This window comes from Bos javanicus, chromosome 17, assembly GCF_032452875.1.
Source record: "Bos javanicus breed banteng chromosome 17, ARS-OSU_banteng_1.0, whole genome shotgun sequence".
Classification (NCBI taxonomy): Eukaryota; Metazoa; Chordata; class Mammalia; order Artiodactyla; family Bovidae; genus Bos; species Bos javanicus.
The window spans coordinates 42,200,504-42,219,006 of record NC_083884.1 but is presented as its reverse complement, the minus strand read 5'-3'; positions in this window follow the sequence as shown (position 1 = coordinate 42,219,006).

Below are 18,503 nucleotides of genomic sequence, written 5' to 3'. Positions count from 1 at the left end.
GAGATAGGACATTTTCTCAATGATTCCATTATAAAGGATAGCTCCCAATTCTTGAGAAAGACATTCCTGGTTGAAAAACTGACAGAAGACTGGAAGAAGATTTATATCTCCAAGCAGCAGAGAAGGAATTTTCAATTTGATGTTTTCTAACGTAAAAACTCTGAGAAAAAACAGGCAAGGAATAAATCTGTTTAAATTTACTCAAGTTGAGACAAATGTTCAGACAGTCCTGGTCACATGTTTCCTTAACTAATTTAACTAGACTGTATGTTTTGCTATAAGCATTCACTTTTCTTTAATATTGTACAACAGGCAGGGATCAAGACCATCCCCATGGAAAAGAAATGCAAAAAAGCAAAATGACTGTCGGAGGAGGCCTTACAAATAGCTGTGGAAAGAAGAGAAGTGAAAAGCAAAGGAGAAAAGGAAAGATATAAACATCTGAATGCAGAGTTCCAAAGAATAGCAAGAAGAGATAAGAAAGCCTTCCTCAGCGATCAGTGCAAAGAAATAGAGGAAAACAACAGAATGGGAAAGACTAGAGATCTCTTCAAGAAAATTAGACATACCAAGGGAACAATTCATGCAAAGATGGGCTCGATAAAGGACAGAAATAGTATGGACAGAAGCAGAAGATATCTTCTAACAGAAGCAGAAGATATTAAGAAGAGGTGGCAAGAATACACAGAAGAACTGTACAAAAATATCTTCATGACCAAGATAATCACGATGGTATGATCACTCACCCAGAGCCAGACATCTGGAATGTGAAGTCAAGTGGGCCTTAGGAAGCATCACTACAAACAAAGCTAGTGGAGGTGATGGAATTCCAGTTGAGCTATTTCAAATCCTGAAAGATGATGCTGTGAAAGTGCTGCACTCAACATGCCAGTGAATTTGGAAAACTCAGCAGTAGCCACAGGACTGGAAAAGGTCAGTTTTCATTCCAATCCCAAAGAAAGGCAACTCCAAAGAATGCTCAAACTACCGCACAATTATACTCATCTCACACACTAGTAAAGTAATGCTCAAAATTTTCCAAGCCAGGCTTCAGCAATACATGAACCGTGAACTTCCTGATGTTCAAGCTGGTTTTAGAAAAGGCAAAGGAACCAGAGATCAAATTGTCAACATCCGCTGGATCATGGAAAAAGCAAGAGAGTTCCAGAAAAACATCTATTTCTGCTTTATTGACTATGCTAAAGCCTCTGACTGTGAGGATCACAATAAACTGGAAAATTCTGAAAGAGATGGGAATACCAGATCACCTGACCTGCCTCTTGAGAAACCTATATGCAGGTCAGGAAGCAACAGTTAGAACTGGACATGGAACAACAGACTGGTTCCAAATAGGAAAAGGAGTACATCAAGGCTGTATATTGTCACCCTGCTTATTTAACGTATATGAAGTGTACACCATGAGAACGCTGGACTGGAAGAAGCACAGGCTCGAATCAAGATTGCTGGGAGAAATATCAATAACCTCAGATATGCAGATGACACCACCCTAATGGCAGAAAGTGAAGAGGAACTAAAAAGCCTCTTGATGAAAGTAAAAGAGGAGAGTGAAAAAGTTGGCTTAAAGCTCAACATTCAGAAAATGAAGATCATGGCATTTGGTCCCATCACTTCATGGCAAATAGATGGGGAAACAGTGTCAGACTTTATTCTTTTGGGCTCCAAAATCACTGCAGATGGTCATTGCAGCCATGAAATTAAAAGATGCTTACTCCTTGGAAGGAAAGTTATGACCAACCTAGATAGCACATTCAAAAGCAGAGACATTACTTTGTCAACAAAGGTCTGTCTAGTCAAGGCTATGGTTTTTCCAGTGGTCAAGTATGGATGTGAGAGTTGGACTGTGAAGAAAGCTGAGCACCGAAGAAATGATGCTTTTGAACTGTGGTGTTGGAGAAGACTCTTGAGAGTCCCTTGGACTGCAAGGAGATCCAACCAGTCCATTCTAAAGGAAATTAGCCCTGGAATTTCTTTGGAAGGAATGATGCTAAAGCTGAAACTCCAGTACTTTGGCCACCTCATGCGAAGAGTTGATCTATTGGTAAAGACTCTGATGCTGGGAGGGATTGAGGGCAGGAGGAAGAGGGGACGACAGAGGATGAGATGGCTGGATGGCATCACCGACTCCATGGATGTGAGTTTGAGTGAACTCCGGGAGATGGTGATGGACAGGGAGGCCTGGTGTGCTGCGATTCATTGGGTCGCAAAGAGTGGGACACAACTGAGCGACTGAACTGAACTGAACTTTCTTTAGTATATTTTTCCACATCCAGGCTGTAACTGAACAGGACCCATGGGGCCTTCCTGGAACAGGCCCCTCCCTCACTTTTTTCTCCCAAGTACCCAGATAATATTATTTGATGCACAATTCTTGAACTGTTTTGAAGATGTAAAACCCTCCAACCAAATGAAGGTGTTAACTACTTGATGACTATGAGCACATAGTCCCAGGTCTCCTGAAGCCTAAGGACTGATAATGCTAACCCCTATCACCCCACTCTGTGACCTAACCATCAGCCAAGCAGAGAAATATGCACAAGCTGATCATCGACACTGTGACCCCCCCATCCTCACCTGGCTTTTTCACCTGGCTTTTAAAAATGCTTTACCACCCTTCGGGGAGTTTGGGCCATTTTTGAACACAAGCCACCTTTCTTCTGGCCTGGTCTTGCAATAAACCTTTCTTTGATCCAAACTCTGACGTTTTGGTTTGTTTGGTATCAGTGTGCTTCAGGCTCTTGCATTAACAAGGCCATCCAAGTTGAGGTTTCTAAACTCTAGTAGCAAGCACCCTTCAAAAAGGACCTTACTCCTACAGACACAGTCTCTTTTATCAGATGCTAATCTCCAAAATCACTGCAGATGGTGACTGCAGCCATGAAATTAAAAGGCGCTTACTCCTTGGAAGGAAAGTTATGACCAACCTAGATAGCATATTCAAAAGCAGAGACATTACTTTGCCAACAAAGGTCCATCTAGTCAAGGCTATGGTTTTTCCAGTGGTCATGTATGGTTGTGAGAGTTGGACTGTGAAGAAGGCTGAGTGCCGAAGAATTGATGCTTTTGAACTGTGGTGTTGGAGAAGACTCTTGAGAGTCCCTTGGACTGCAAGGAGATCCAACCAGTCCATTCTGAAGATCAGCCCTGGGATTTCTTTGGAAAGAATGGTGCTAAAGCTAAAACTCCAATACTTTGGCCACCTCATGCGAAGAGTTGACTCATTGGAAAAGACTCTGATGCTGGGAGGGATTGGGGGCAGGAGGAGAAGGGACGACAGAGGATGAGATGCCTGGATGGCATCACCAACTCGATGGACGTGAGTCTGAGTGAACTCTGGGAGTTGGTGAAGGACAGGGAGTCCTGGCATGCTGCGATTCACGGGGGCAAAGAGTCAGACACGACTGAGTGACTGAACTGAACTGAATGTGCAAACACACAATTTTGACAGATGTTTGAAGGTTAATCTATTCAGAACAGCTGTTTCAGCAAGAACAAAACTTTGACTATGATCCTAGGAGAAAATTCTATTCTTTCTCCTCTGAACTGAATTGGACAGAACAACTGGCAAACTCTGTTTGCCTATCTGTAACTGTTTTCTGCAAGGGTGCACCAGCCACAAATGGCAAATCCTAGTACAAGGTTAAGGTTAAAGGTGAAGAGGCAACTTTTCAGTAACCAGGATTCCAGTGTAGCTTGTAGAACAGCCACAATACTTTCTCCAAACTAAAGCTTTTAAAAATCAAATGGCCATATTCTGTATCAATCAGCATTTATCTGAGATCTTTTAGTCAATTCAAACATTTTGGCATTACAAATAAAGGTTACAGGACATTGACTCTTTAGTTGTGTCAGCACTTAAGAAGTAATAACCACTAAAGCACAGCTCATTAAAAAGCCCTTCAGGTGAGAGGCAAGTCTTAACATAGCACATTGTGTCACAGAGAATGTTAAACAATACAGATCCAATATGCAGAAAACGTGAGAAGGACAAGCACTGAAAGATAGATATTCAGGACTGCAGGATATAATTCAATAAAATATTTTTTAAAAGTTCATATGGGAAAATTCTAAATACTTGTTTTAGTTTTTATTTCCTTGAAGAACATTTATTCTGGAACCAAGAAAATGGCTTCTATCAATTTATAAATAATATTAAAATAATACTAGGATTAAGTCTTTGGAAATAATAGCCAATCCAAAGTTTCCAAGTTCAAACAATAGAGAGTAGACATAAAAAAAAAAAAATTCAAAGAAGCATTCTTGAGGAATAATACTTTGATCATTTCTTTTCTCTTTCAATTCATTAATCATCTCTGGACTTTACTAATTGCTTGATCTTAGGTTTTACTATGATAGCAATGCTTTCAAAAGCATGTCCTCTGTTCATCTGGCAAAAAAAAAAAAAAAACCAGAGGATTATCACTGTAATATTACTGGCCAAAAAGAATGCAGCTTCTTTTAATAAAATGAAATGACATGACATAATACCTTGAACTCTCCCCTCAAGTTTGATTCATCTTATTTTCTTTTATTTGAAATGAGTATTAGATTAGACCAACCTTATGCCAAGGATATATTGTTGCCAAGAATCACAGGAAAATAATTAATATGCAGAGCTTGGGGGACATCTAGAAATTCTTCTTGAGAAATTGAATCTGATTTTGCAACATGTTATTTTAGTAGAATGAATCATTTTTATATCCTAAAACATATGACCACAAACACCACTGCCAAATGTCTGTTAACTTCAATATATTCTAGAATTTGAGATAATGGATATAGATGAAAATATTTAATGTTTGACTGAGAAAAATATTCTTCCCTGCTATTTAATGGAACTATTTGTAAATCTATAATGTTTTTCAAGCCCCACAAAATATTCTAGGACTATATAACCTATCTTCTTATTGTGATTTTTATAAATAGTCATTGAGTTCCTTTTTGAGCACTTCACTAAGCACTATGGGTCAATAATGGGTAAAAATCATAACCCTTAAGTAAATTTGTAACTGTAAAATAAAATTACTACATGAGATACCTGGGTATAAGCATAGAAATACAAAGACACAAATTTTAAATACAAAAATACCATATGCAATTATTAGCAGAATGTGATCAATGTAGACAGTGATTAAGGCCCTTTAACTCAGCTCATAGTCTTTAAGATATTAAACTTGAGTTTCTATTGTTTCCAAATCACTTTTGAGTGTAGGTCAACTTGCTGCCCATGGAAAGACATTAATGAGTTTTCTTGTTTGTCTTCCTAATGTTTGCACTAAGACTGACCATAAAGAGGATCTGTAGAATTCCTTCTAGTACAAATATTCTATGCATTAATAATAATGACAGCAGTAATAGCATAGTTTTTGTGTACTAGTGAATCTCTACTTATTAGGCACAGTACAGGCTTACTCATCAGTGCGTGCAAATGAGATCCCTTGGGTATTAATTCCTCTCTTCACAGACTCATTGTCTCAACCTCTTCCAGATGATGGAGGAATGCCAGCCATATACAGATCTCCCTCTGAAATTACTGATGCTTGAGCCAACATGAGCTTCAGACACAATTGGCAAGCTTCTCCAGAAGGCTCTGCAGCATCCAGCATATGGTACTGATTCTCTGAGAGTCAAGATTCACAAGTCCTGGAATCCTGGACCTATTACCCCTAGTGACACACTAGTAAAATTTTCGCTTGTTTTCCCAAAACTTAATGCTCTGCTGGTCTAGAGGTCTTAATTCCAAAGGGAGAATGGCATCTACCAAAAGACACAACGGTGATTTCACTGGGCTGAGACTTAAGACTGACACTCAGTCACTCTGGCTTCTTCGTGCTTCTGAATCAAAAGGCAAAACCGAACACTATGGTATTGGCTGAGGTTATTGATCCTGATTACCAGAAGGAAATTGGACTACTCATCCATGAGGTAGATAAGGAAAAGTATGTCTGTAATACAGGGCATCTCGTGGTATTACCATGGCCTGTGATTAATATCAGTGGAAACTCCAGGTAGAGTTAGTAATGGTCCAGACCCCTCAAGAATAAAGGTTGAATCACCTCATCAGGTAAAGAACCATCACTAGCTGAGGTGTTTTCTGAAGTCATAGAGAATACAGAATGGGTAGTAAAAAATGGGTAGTTATAAATACCAACTATGATCATGTGACCAGTTACAAAATCAAGGACTGTAATTATGAATATTTTCTCTTTATCTCATTATGAATACTTAGGACATACATTAAGCAGATAGCTATGTTTTCTCTCTTCTAGTCTTCCCTCATCATGTCAGATAAGATATCCTGACTTTATTACACTGTTTAAGCATTGTTGATTTAACATCATAGTATTTAAGTTACGGTGTGATATAAAGAGAAGAGTGAATATCATTCAAGGACTTTACCTTCTCTCTGGGAAAGGAAATTTTGAGTTTTTGTTGTAGGCAGGATATTATATCCTGTTAGGTGGAATTATGACCTTGTTATTTTCTTTACTGGAGATTGTGTGATTTAAGCAGATGTGGAGGAGTGATAGGTTGAAAAGAGGCAGACATATGATGGTTAATTTAATGTGTTAATTAGCCTGGGCTAACAAATTGTGGAAAGAGAGCAAAATGGCATGTTCAGCAAAAGAGTCAAGATGGCATGTTCAGGTTCTCTCACTCCAAGTTTTGTAAACAATGACTATGTAACAACTGAGACCATTTATAGTGCTGTGCATTCATGTCACGAGGTATACTTGCTTGGTCACAGGTCACTGTGTGTGGTATGCCTAAGAAACCAACTCCACCTAAGAATGGGCTCCACCTAAGAAAGTGGTGGCATTACATCTATATCATAGTTGTCTCCATTGGGTCAGCCGTGAAAGGAGAGAATATAGCATGTCTACTCCTACAGCTGCTGCATCAGCCAGGAGAGAATAAACATGTCTGCAGTTCCTCCAGTTGCTCCAGTATCCTTTCAGTCTCTTAACTCGTGTGTCACCTACCTGAGGTTCAGTGAACAGTGAAAACAGGATGATCAGTGATACAATTGGCATAGTTGGCGGGATACCCAGTGGGTAGGATAGCCTGAGGCTCCACTAGATGGAGGAAGCCAGTGGCCACCATATAGATATGGTACCATATGGCTACGATTCTCTCAGCATGACCTCTGGTGGAAAACTGGGAGGTGGTAGACGGGTCACCAGAGAGCATTGATAAGGCATTACAGGCAGTGAGTTCCCTTTTGCTGAACAAGGTGTCATGGGCGACAGCTGGCACTGTGGCATGGATTTTGTTGAGTGCCCTGAAAATGAATACAGATAGTACTCTCCAGGATGCTGCACTGGTGCCCAATGTGCAGAGATACTTGGGAAAACTAGAGCAAGAACCCAGCATCTCTGACAGTGAGGTGCTAAGTGACGGTATGATGAACATTTTTAGACTGCAGGTCCCCACTTGTTAACGAGGCCCATTGTACAGTAGAAAGTGAAGCATGAGCAGCAGATGGCTGGGGCGGGGAGAGGAAGCACCCTCAAGGTGCCCCCAATCTGACTGAGTTCACAGTGTACTGACTGACCATATACTCGGGTGGAGTTGGTCAACTTGGGTAAACAGTTTAGGCAAATGCACTGGAAGCACTTGGCAGCATGACTTTTGTGACTTTGGGACACAGGGGTGGGCCTGATGCCTCTGGGGGGGTTTGCACCTCTTTACTGAGGAAGTAGAGGGACAGCATGCAAGATGCCATTTTGAAAGTGTGAGGCCCCTGAAGGGGGCCCAAGCTGGCAGAGATCCCATACATGTTCAGTCAGTTCAGTTGCTCAGTCGTGTCCACCTCTTTGTGACCCCATGAACCACAGCACACCAGGCCTCCCTATCCATCACCAATGCCTGGAGACTACCCAAACCCATGTCCATTGAGTCGGTGATGCCATCCAACCATCTCATCCTCTGTCGTCCCCTTCTTCTCCTGCCCTCAATCCCTCCCAGCATCAGGTCTTTTCCAATGAGTCAGCCCTTAGCATCAGTTGGCCAAAATATTGGAGTTTCAGCTTCAATATCAGTCCTTCCAATGGACACCCAGGACTGATCTCCTTTAGGATGGACTGGTTGGATCTCCTTGCAGAGTCTTCTCCAACACCACAGTTCAAAAGCATCAATTCTTTGGCACTCAGGTTTCTTTATAGTCCAACTCTCACATCCATACATGACCACTGGAAAAACCATAGCCTTGACTAGATGGACCTTTGTTGACAAAGTAATGTCTCTGCTTTTGAATGTGCTATCTAAGTTGGTCATAACTTTCCTTCCAAGTAGTAAGCATCTTTTAATTTCATGGCTGCAGTCACCATCTGCAGTGATTTTGGTGCCCAGAAAAATAAAGTCAGCCACTGTTTCCACTGTTTCCCGTCTATTTGCCATGAAGTGATGGGACCGGATGCCATGATCTTAGTTTTCTGAATGTTGAGCTTTGAGCCAACTTTTTCACTCTCCTCTTTCACTTTCATCAAGAGGCTCTTTAGTTCTTCTTCACTTTCTGCCATAAGGGTGGTGTCATCTGCATATCTGAGGTTATTGATATTTCTCCCGGCAATCTTGATTCCAGCTTGTGCTTCCTCCAGCCCAGCGTTTCTCATGATGTACTCTGCATAAAAGTTAAATAAGCAGGGTGACAATATACAGCCTTGACATACTCCTTTTCCTATTTGGAACCAGTCTGTTGTTTCATGTCCAGTTCTAACTGTGGTTTCCTGACCTGCATACAGGTTTCTCAAGAGGCAGGTCAGGTGGTCTGGTATTCCCATCTCTTTCAGAATTTTCTATAGTTTATACATGTTCAGTTCAATTCAGTTCAGTTCAGCTGCTCAGTCGTGTCCGACTCTTTGCGACCCCATGAACTGCAGCATGCCAGGCCTCCCATGTCCATCGAGTTGGTTACATGGATGCAAATGTGGGCTGATCTATGCAGAGGTATACTGTAAAGGCTGTGTCCTCTGATGTAGACAATGTACTGTAAAGGCTGTGTCCTCAGATTTAGAAAAGTGTAATCATGTGGGTGAACTGTGACTGCTGCATATAACCCCTCCTTGAAGGTGCCTTTGGGGGTTTTGCAGTTCCTTGGAGATCAGCCCTGGGATTTCTTTGGAAGGAATGATGCTAAGGCTGAAACTCCAGTACTTTGGCCACCTCATGTGAAGAGTTGACTCATGGGAAAAGACTCTGATGCTGGGAGGGATTGGGGGCAGGAGGAAAAGGGGACGACAGAGGATGAGATGGCTGGATGGCATCACTGACTCTATGGACGTGAGTCTGAGTGAAGTCCTGGAGTTGGTGATGGACAGGGAGGCCTGGAGTGCTGCAACTCATGGGGTCGCAAAGAGTCGGATGCGAGTGAGTGCCTGAACTGAATTGAACTGAATAAAAATTCTGCAGAAGTGGAGTTGCCCGAATGGAGGCTTTCATGCAGTTTCATAAGGACAAATGGTGGACTGGACTTGACCATGGAAAATAGAGGCACTCCGTATGCTGTGAGTGGCTCTTCTAGCCCTATGAGGGCAAGGACTGTAACACGTGTTCCAGGTGATACCTGGCATTGGGTTTTGCTATGTACTGGGGATATAACTGTTTGTTGTTGTAGCCTCTACTGCTATTGTAAGATGTAAATCCAAGGGTTAGTGTTACTTGCCAAGGGAATATCACAGGAGATGGACTGTGCATAGAATCTGAGGCGAGAGACCCTGAAGAGGTAGAGTATGGGGACAGGGCAAATTAGCCAAGATGGCATGTTCAGGCTCTCTCACCCCATGTTTTGTAAACAATGACTATGAAATAGCTGATATCATTTATAGCACTGTGCATGCCCATCGTAAGGTACTCACTTGGTCATGGGTTACTGTGTGTAGTACACCTGTATGGGCTCCACCTAAGAAAGTGGTGGCATTACTGCTGTATCACAGCTGTGTTTGTTGGGTCAGTCACAAGAGGAGAGAACATAGCGTGTCTACTGCTACAGCTTCTGTGTCAGCCAGGAGAGAGGTTGTGTTGTGTTAGATTATGTTATGGCTGTCATGCCAGCCAAGGAAAATAGACGTGTCTGCAGTTCCTGTGGCTCCTCAAGTATTCTTTTAGCCTCTTAGCTCGTGTCTTGCCTGCCCTGGGTTCAGTGAGCAGAATGATCAACAACACATGAATGCTCATAGAACTGGTGAAATATCATTTCTTGGTGTGTCTGCAAAGCTGTTTCCAGAAGGGCAATTTATCCACATGTGAATCCACTGACTGAGCAAAGCAGGTGACCCTCAAAAATGCTGGAGGGCATCATCCAATCCACCAAATATTAGACTAGAACAAAAAAGCAGAGGAAGGCAGAATTTGCTTGTTTTGCTTTATCTGATTCACTGGTCCTTTCCTGCTGCTGGACTTTGGTTCACTTTGGTTTTGACTTCCAGACTAGAATCAAAACTGATATCATCCACTCCCTGGTTTTCCAGCGTTTGAACTTGGACTGAATTATACCCTAGCATTCTCCATTCTCCAGCTTGTCACTTATTCAGCCTCCTTAATCACACAAGCCAATTCTTATAACATATCTTCTTTTTCACATACAGATTGACCTTGGAGATATTGTAGGATCACTACAATAAATCAAAGTAATAAAGTTAATAATGCAATAAAGTAAGTCACATGAATTTTTGGTTTCCCAGTGCATCTAAAATTCTGTTTACACTATTGTAGTCTATTAAGTGTATAAACACATTATGCCTAAAAAGGAATGCACATACTTTAATTAAAAATACTTTACTGCCAAAAAGTGCTCACTATCATCTGTGCCTTCAGAGAGTTGTGGTTGTAACACCAAAGGTCACTGATCAAAGATCAGTAATGGCAGATCACCATAACAATATAATAATAATAGAAAGTTTTAAATATTGCAGAATCACCAAAATGTGACACAGAGACATATACTAAGCAAATGATGTAAGGGAAAAGGTGCCAAATAACTTACTTGAGGCAGGTTTGCCACTAACCTTCAATTTGTATAAAACACAAAATCTGTGAAACATGATAAAGTGAGTCACAATAAAGTGGTGTCTCTCTCTCTCCCTCTGTTCTCTATTATCTCTCTCTCTCCGTCTTTATCTCCTATTTATTTTCATTCTCTGGAGAACCCTAATACACTTCATAGGCTTCTCTGATGGTTCAAATGGTAGAGAATCTGCCAGCAGTGCAGGATAACCGGGTGCAATCCCTTGGTTGGGAAGATCACCTGGAAAAGGGAATGGTAACCCACTCTACTATTCTTGCCTGGAGAATTTCATGGAAAGAGGAGCTCTGGTGGGCTATAGTCTATGGGGTTGCAAAGAGTCAGACACAATTGAGCCACCAACACTTTCACTTTTTCAATACAGTTCATGAAATAATGTGGGATAGTCATAAACAAAATTGTACTAAAGAACACATTGGTTGTCTACTGAAAAGGATTAATTTGGCATTGAAATAAAAATCATAATAAGCTTTTCAGTTGCTCAGTCATGTCCAACTCTTTCCAACCCCATGAGTTGCAGCATGTCAGCCTTCCCTGTTGTCCCTATCTCCCAGGTCAGTTCAGTTCAGTCACACAGTCATGTCTGACTCCTTATGACCCTAAGGACTGCAGCATGCCAGTCTTCCTTGCCCTTCTGTCATCTCCCAGAACTTGCTCAAACTTATGTTGATCAAGTCAGGGATACCATCCAATGATCTGGTCCTCTGTCATCCCCTTCTCCTGCCTTCAAACTTTCTGAGCATCAGGGTCTTTTCAAATGAGTCAGCTCTTCGCATCAGTTGGCCAAAGTACTGGAGCTTCAACTTCAGCATCAGTCCTTCTAATGAATATTCAGGATTGATTTCCTTTAGGGTTGACTGGTTTGATCTCCTTGCAGTTCAAGGGACTCTCAAGAGTCTTCTCCAACACCACAGTTCAAAAGCATCAATTCTTTGGTGCTCAGCTTTCTTTATGGTCCAACTCTCACATTCACATATGACTACTGGAAAATCCATAGCTTTGACTAGATGAATCTTTGTTGGCAAAGTAATGTCTTTGCTTTTTAATATGCTGTCTGTTTCTCATAGTTTTTCTTTGAAGGAGCAAGTGTCTTTTAATTTCATGGCTTCAGACACCATCTGCAGAGATTTTGGAGACCAAGAAAAGAAATTCTGTCACAGTTTCCATTGTTTCCCCATCTATTTGGCATGAAGTGATGGACCAGATGCTATGTTCTTAGTTTTTTGAATGTTTACTTTTAAGCCAGCTTTTTCACTCTCCTCTTTCACTTTCATCAAGAGGCTTTTTAGTTTTTCTTCGCTTTCTGCCATAAGGGCGGTGTCATCTGCATACCTGAGGTTATTGATATTTCTCCCAGCAATCTTGATTTCATATTGTGCTTCATCCAGCTTGCATTTCGCATGCTGTTGTCTGCATATAACTAAATAAGCAGGGTGGCAGTATACAGCCTTGATGTACTCCTTTCCCAATTTGGAACCAGTCCATTGTTCCATGTCCAGTCTGACTGTTCCTTTTTGACCTGCATACAGATTTCTTTGGAGGCAATTTAAGGTGGTCTGGGATACCCATCTCTGGAAGAAATTTCCACAGTTTGTTGTAATCTACACATCTGAGGCTTTGACATAATCAATAAAACAGAAGTAGACATTTTTCTTGAACTCTCTTGTGTTTTCTATGATTGAACAGATGTTGGCAATTTGATCTCTGGTTCCTTTGCCTTTTCTAAATGCAGCTTGAACATCTGGAAGTTCTCGGTTCACATACTGTTGAAGCCTAGCTTGGAGAATTTTGAGCATTACTTTGCTAGCATGTTGCCTTTCTTTGGGATTGGAATGAAAACTGACCTTCTCCATTCCTGTGACCACTGGTGAGTTTTCCAAATTTGCTGGCATATTGAGTGCAGCACTTTCACAGCATCATCTTTCAGGATTTGAAACAGCTCAACTGAATTTCCATCACCTCCACTAGCTTTGTTCATAGTGATGCTTCCTCAGGCCCACTTGACTTCACATTCCAGGATGTCTGGCTCTAGGTGAGTGATCACACCATCGTGGTTATCTGGGTCACTAATATCTTTTGTGTATAGTTCTTCTGTGTATTCTGGCCACCTTTTCTTAATGTCTTCTGCTGCTGTTAGGTCCATGTCATTTCTGTCCTTTATTGAGCCCATCTTTGCATAAAATGTTGTCTTGGTATCTCTAATTTTCTTGAAGAGATCTCTAGTCTTTCCCTTTCTAGTGTTTTTCTCTATTTCTTAGCATTGATCACTGAGAAAGGCTTTTTTATGTCTCCTTACTATTTTTTGGAACTCTGCATTCGAATATCTTTCCTTTTCTCCTTTGCCTTTAGCTTCTCTTCTTTTCTCAGCTATTTGTAAGGCCTCCACAGACAACCATTTTGCTTTTTTGTATTTCTTTGTCTAGGGTATGGTCATGATCATGCCTCCTGTACAATATCGTGAACCTCCATTCATAGTTCTACAGGCACTCTATCTATCAGATCTAATCCCTTGAATCCATTTGTCACTTCCACTGTATAATCGTAAGTGGTTTTCCCTACTTCTTCAATTTAAGTCTGAGTTCACAGTATGAGCCACAGTCAGCTCCTGATCTTTGTTTTAACTGACTGTATAGAGTTTCTCCATATTTCGCTGTGAAGAATATAATCAATCTGATTTCAGTATTGACCATCTGGTGGTGTACATGTGTCATCTATTGTTTTGTTGGAAGAGGTTAGTATGCAATATTGTTCTTTACAGCATCAGACTCTACTTCCATCACCAGGCATATCCACAACTGGGTATTGTTTTCACTTTGGCTCCATCTCTTCATTCATTCTGGTGTTATTTCTACAATCTCTTCCAGTAGCATATTGGGCACGCACTGACCTGGGGGGTTCATCTTTCAGTGTCATATCTTTTTGCCTTTTCATACTGCTCATCTGGCTCTCAAGGCAAGAAAACTGAAAGGTTTGTCATTCACTTCTCCAGTGGACCACATTTTGTCACAACTCTTCACCATGACCCATCCATTTTGGGTGGCCCTACATGATGTGGCTTATAGTTTCACTGAGGTTGACAAGGCTGTGATCCATGTGATCAGTTTGGATATCTCACCAAGTTTGATCAAACTCATGTCCATTGAGTTGATAATGCCATCTAACCATCTCATCCTCTGTTATCCCCTTCTCCTCTTGCCCTCAATATTTCCTAGCATTACGGTCTTTTCCAGTGAATTGACTCTTCGAATCAGGTAGCCAAAGTATTGGAGCTTCAGCTTCAGTATCAGTCCTTACAATGAGTATTCAGTGTTGATTTCCTTCAGGATTGACTGGTTAGATCTCCTTGCTATCCAAGGGACTCTCAAGAGTCTTCTCCAGCACTCTTTGCAAGCATCATTTCTTCAGTTATCAACCTTTTATATGGTCCAACTCTCAATTCTATACATGACTACTGGAAAAACCACAGCTATGAATATGCTAACCTATGTTGGCAAAGTGGTGTCTCTTCTTTTTAATTCACTGTTTAGGTTTGTCACAACTTTTCTTTCAAGGAACAACCATCATGTAATTTGATGGCTGCAGGCACCACCTTCAGTGATTTTGGAGTCCGAGAAGTTAAGTTTGCCACTTTTCCCATTTTTATCAGAGGCTATGATCTTAATTTCTGGAGTGTTGAGTTTTAAACCAGCTTTTTCACTCTCCATTTGACCTTCATCAAGAGGCTCTTTAGTTCCTCTTTACTTTCTGCCATTAAGGTGGTGTCATCTGCATATCTGAGATGATTGATATTTCTCCCCACAATCTTGATTCCAGTTTGTGATTCATCTAGCCCTGCATTTCACATCTTACTTGACATCTAAGTTAAATAAGCAGAGTGATACTATGCAGCTTTGACATAATCTTTTCCCAATTTTGAACCGGTTTGCTCTTCCATGTCTGGTTATAACTTTTTCTTCTTGACCTGAATGCAGGTTTCTCAAGAGGGAGGTAGGATGGTCTGGTATTCTCATCTCCATAAGAACTTTGCACAGTTTGTTGTGATCCACACAGTCAAAGGCTTTAGCATAGTAAATGAAGCAGAAGGAGATATTTTCTGGAATTCCCTTGCTTTGTTATGATCCAATTGATGGTTGCAGTTTGGTCTTTGGTTCCTTTACCTTTTCTAAATCCACCTTGTACATCTGGCAGTTCCTGGTTCATGTACTATTAAAGCCTAGCTTGAGGGATTTTGAGCATTACCTTGCTAGCATGTGAAATGAGTGCAATTTTGCAATAGTTTGAATATTCTTTGACATTGTCATTCTTTGGGATTGCAATGAAAATTCACCTTTTCCAATCCTGTGACCACTGCTGAGTTCTCCAAATTTGCTGGTATATTTAGTGCAGCATTTTCACATCATCTTTGAGGTTTATAAATAGTTCAGGTGTAATCCCATTGCCTCCACTACCTTTGTTTGTAGTAATGCTTCGTAAGGCACACTTGACTTCACACTCCAGGATTTGACTTTAGGTGAGTAACCACATAATTGTGGCTATCCACGTCAATAAGACCTTTTTGTACAGTTCTTTGTATTCTTGCCACCTCTTCTTAACCCCTCTGCTTCTGTTAAGTCCTTGGTGTTTCTATCCTTTACTATGCTCATCTTTACATGAAATGGTTCCTTGGTATCTCTAATTTTCTTGAAGAGATCTCTAGTCTTTCCACTCCATTGTTCTCCTCTATTTCTTTGCATTGATCACTTAGAAAGCTTTCTTGTATCCCTCGTTGCTATTCTTTTGAACTCTGCATTCAAATAGGTATACCTTTCCCTTTCTCCATTGTTTTTGTTGCTCTTCTTTTCTCAGCTATTTGTAAGGCCTCCTCAGACAACAATTTTTGCCCTGCTGCATTTCTTTTTCTTGGGGATGGTTTTGATCACCATCTCCTATGCAATGTTAGAAACCTCCATCTGTAGTTCCTCAGGCATTCTGTCTATCAGATCTAATCCTTTGAATCTATTTATCACTTCCATTGTATAACCATCAGGTATTTTATTTAGGTCATGCCTGAATGGGCAAGTGGCTTTTCCTACTTTCTTTAATATAAGTCTGAATTTTGCAATAAGGAGTTTATGATAAGTCACAGTCAGCTCTCTGTCTTGCTATTGCTGACTATATAGAACTTCTCCATCTATGCTGCAAGGAATATACTCAATCTGATTTCAATATTGACCATCTGGTGATGTCCATGTGTAGAGTCATTTCTCATGTTTTTGTAAAAGTGTGTTTCCTATGACCATTGTGTTCTGTTGACAAAACTTTGTTAGCCTTTGCCCTGCTTCATTTTGTGTTCCAAGGCCAAACTTACCTGTTAAGCTCCAGGTATCACTTGACTTCCTACTTTTGCATTCAAATTCCCTATGATGAAAAGCACATCTCTTTTTGATGTTAATTCTAGAAGCTTGTACTTCTTTATAGAACAGTTCGACTTCAGCTTCTTCAGCATTAGTGACTGGGGCATGGGCTTGGATAACTGTGATGTTGAATGGTTCACTTTGGAAATGAACCAAGATCATTCTGTCATTTTATACTGAGATTGCACCCAAATACTACATTTCAGACTCTTTTGTTGACTGTAAGTGTTACTCCATTTCTTCTAAGGGAGTCTTGCCCACAGGAGTAGATATAATGGTCATCTGAATTAAATTCACCCATTTCAGTCCATTTCATTCACTGATTCTGAAAATGTTGATCTCCACTCTTGCCATGTCCTGTTTGGCTACATTTAACTTAGATTCACAGACCTAACATTCCTGGTTACTACGTAATACTGTTCTTTATCGGACTATACTTTCACATCAGACATCCACAACTGGGCAATGTTTCCACTTTGCTTCAGCCTCTTCATTTTTTTCTCCTTTCTTCCCCAGTAGGATATTGTACACTTACCAACCAGAGGGGCTCATGTTTCAGTGTCATATCTTTTTGCCTTTTCATTCTGTTCATGGTGTTCTCAAGGCATGCATGCTGGGTTGGTTTACCATTCCCTTCTGCAATGGGCCAAGTTTTGTCTGAACTCTGCACCATGTCCTGCCCATCTTGGGAGGCCCCGCATAGCATGGCTCATAGTTTCATTGAGTTCACAAGGCTGTGATCCGTGTGATCATTTTTGTTAGTTTTCTGTGATTGTGGCTTTCATTCTGTCTGCCATCTGATAAATGAGGAAAAGAGACTTGTACAAGCTTCCTGATGGAGGGACTGGCTATGGGGAAAACCATGCCTCTAAGATGGTAGAGTAGAATGACAAGTACTCCCAAACACTCACATGTGTTTGGGAGCCTCTGGTGCAGGCTTGGGTTGACAGTGGCCTGCTATGGTGTCAGAGGCACTGGCAACAGCAGCCCCATAAGGAGTAGCGTGTTGGCATAAGTCCTCTTGGAGGATGTCACCATCAACCCTATCATAGAACCTATAGCCATAGCATAGAGACTGCAGATTCTAGGACTGGGCTGCCTCAGGCCAAACTACAGGGAGGGAGGACAGGCCTACCCATCAGCAGACAATTAGATTAATTATAGAGTTAGCCAAAAAGTTTTTTTCAGTCTTTCTATAAGATGTTATGAAAAACCCTACAGAAATTTTTGGCCAACTCAATACTATGGTTCTTGACCATACCCTGCCAGTACTTCAACAACCTAAACAGAAATTATCTTACACTCTCCAGATATCTAGTTCTTCATTAATAAAATAAGGGAATTTGTTATAATAGTATCTTGGGTATTTTCCAGTTATGAAGTTTTATGTTTTTAAAATAAAATAATGACACATACACAACTGCTGTTGGTACTGAGTTAATAATTTTGGTGAACTTAGATTATAAAAGGGAAGTTAGTGTTGCTAATGCCATTTTTAAGTAGCAAAGGAAGACAAAATAAGTATGAAAGGAAAATATAACATTTATTGGTCTCTGCAATGTACTTAGTATTATTTTATCCTGTTTAAGTTTTTCCGAAAATTTTATCAAGCTTATTATAGGTCTATGAAAAGATCTTTGCATTCTGTCTACTATGTTATAGTCTATCATCCACATTTTATAGGCAACAGAATTAAACATGTAAAGATACCAGGAAAGAGAGTATAAATTATTAATTTAATGAATTGCAATATATTGTGGCAGATAGTCCAAAAACAGTAAATCCAGTAAATCAAAAAGCACGTCTACACTTGTTTGTGGAGGACACAGCAGAACAGCTGGGAGTTGACATTTAGTGAAGAGTGAAGATTGTCTGAATGAGGTTATGATAAAATAAAGAAGTAATTTCCTACACAGAAACGATGATGGATGATACCAGAAATCCAAAAAAGTGTCAAATAGAACTAATTTCAAATAAATAGTTTATCAGCATCACTGAACAAGAGGTGAAAATATCAAGAAGCTCACTGATAATGACCAGAAATGTTCTCAGACAGTAAAGAATCTGCC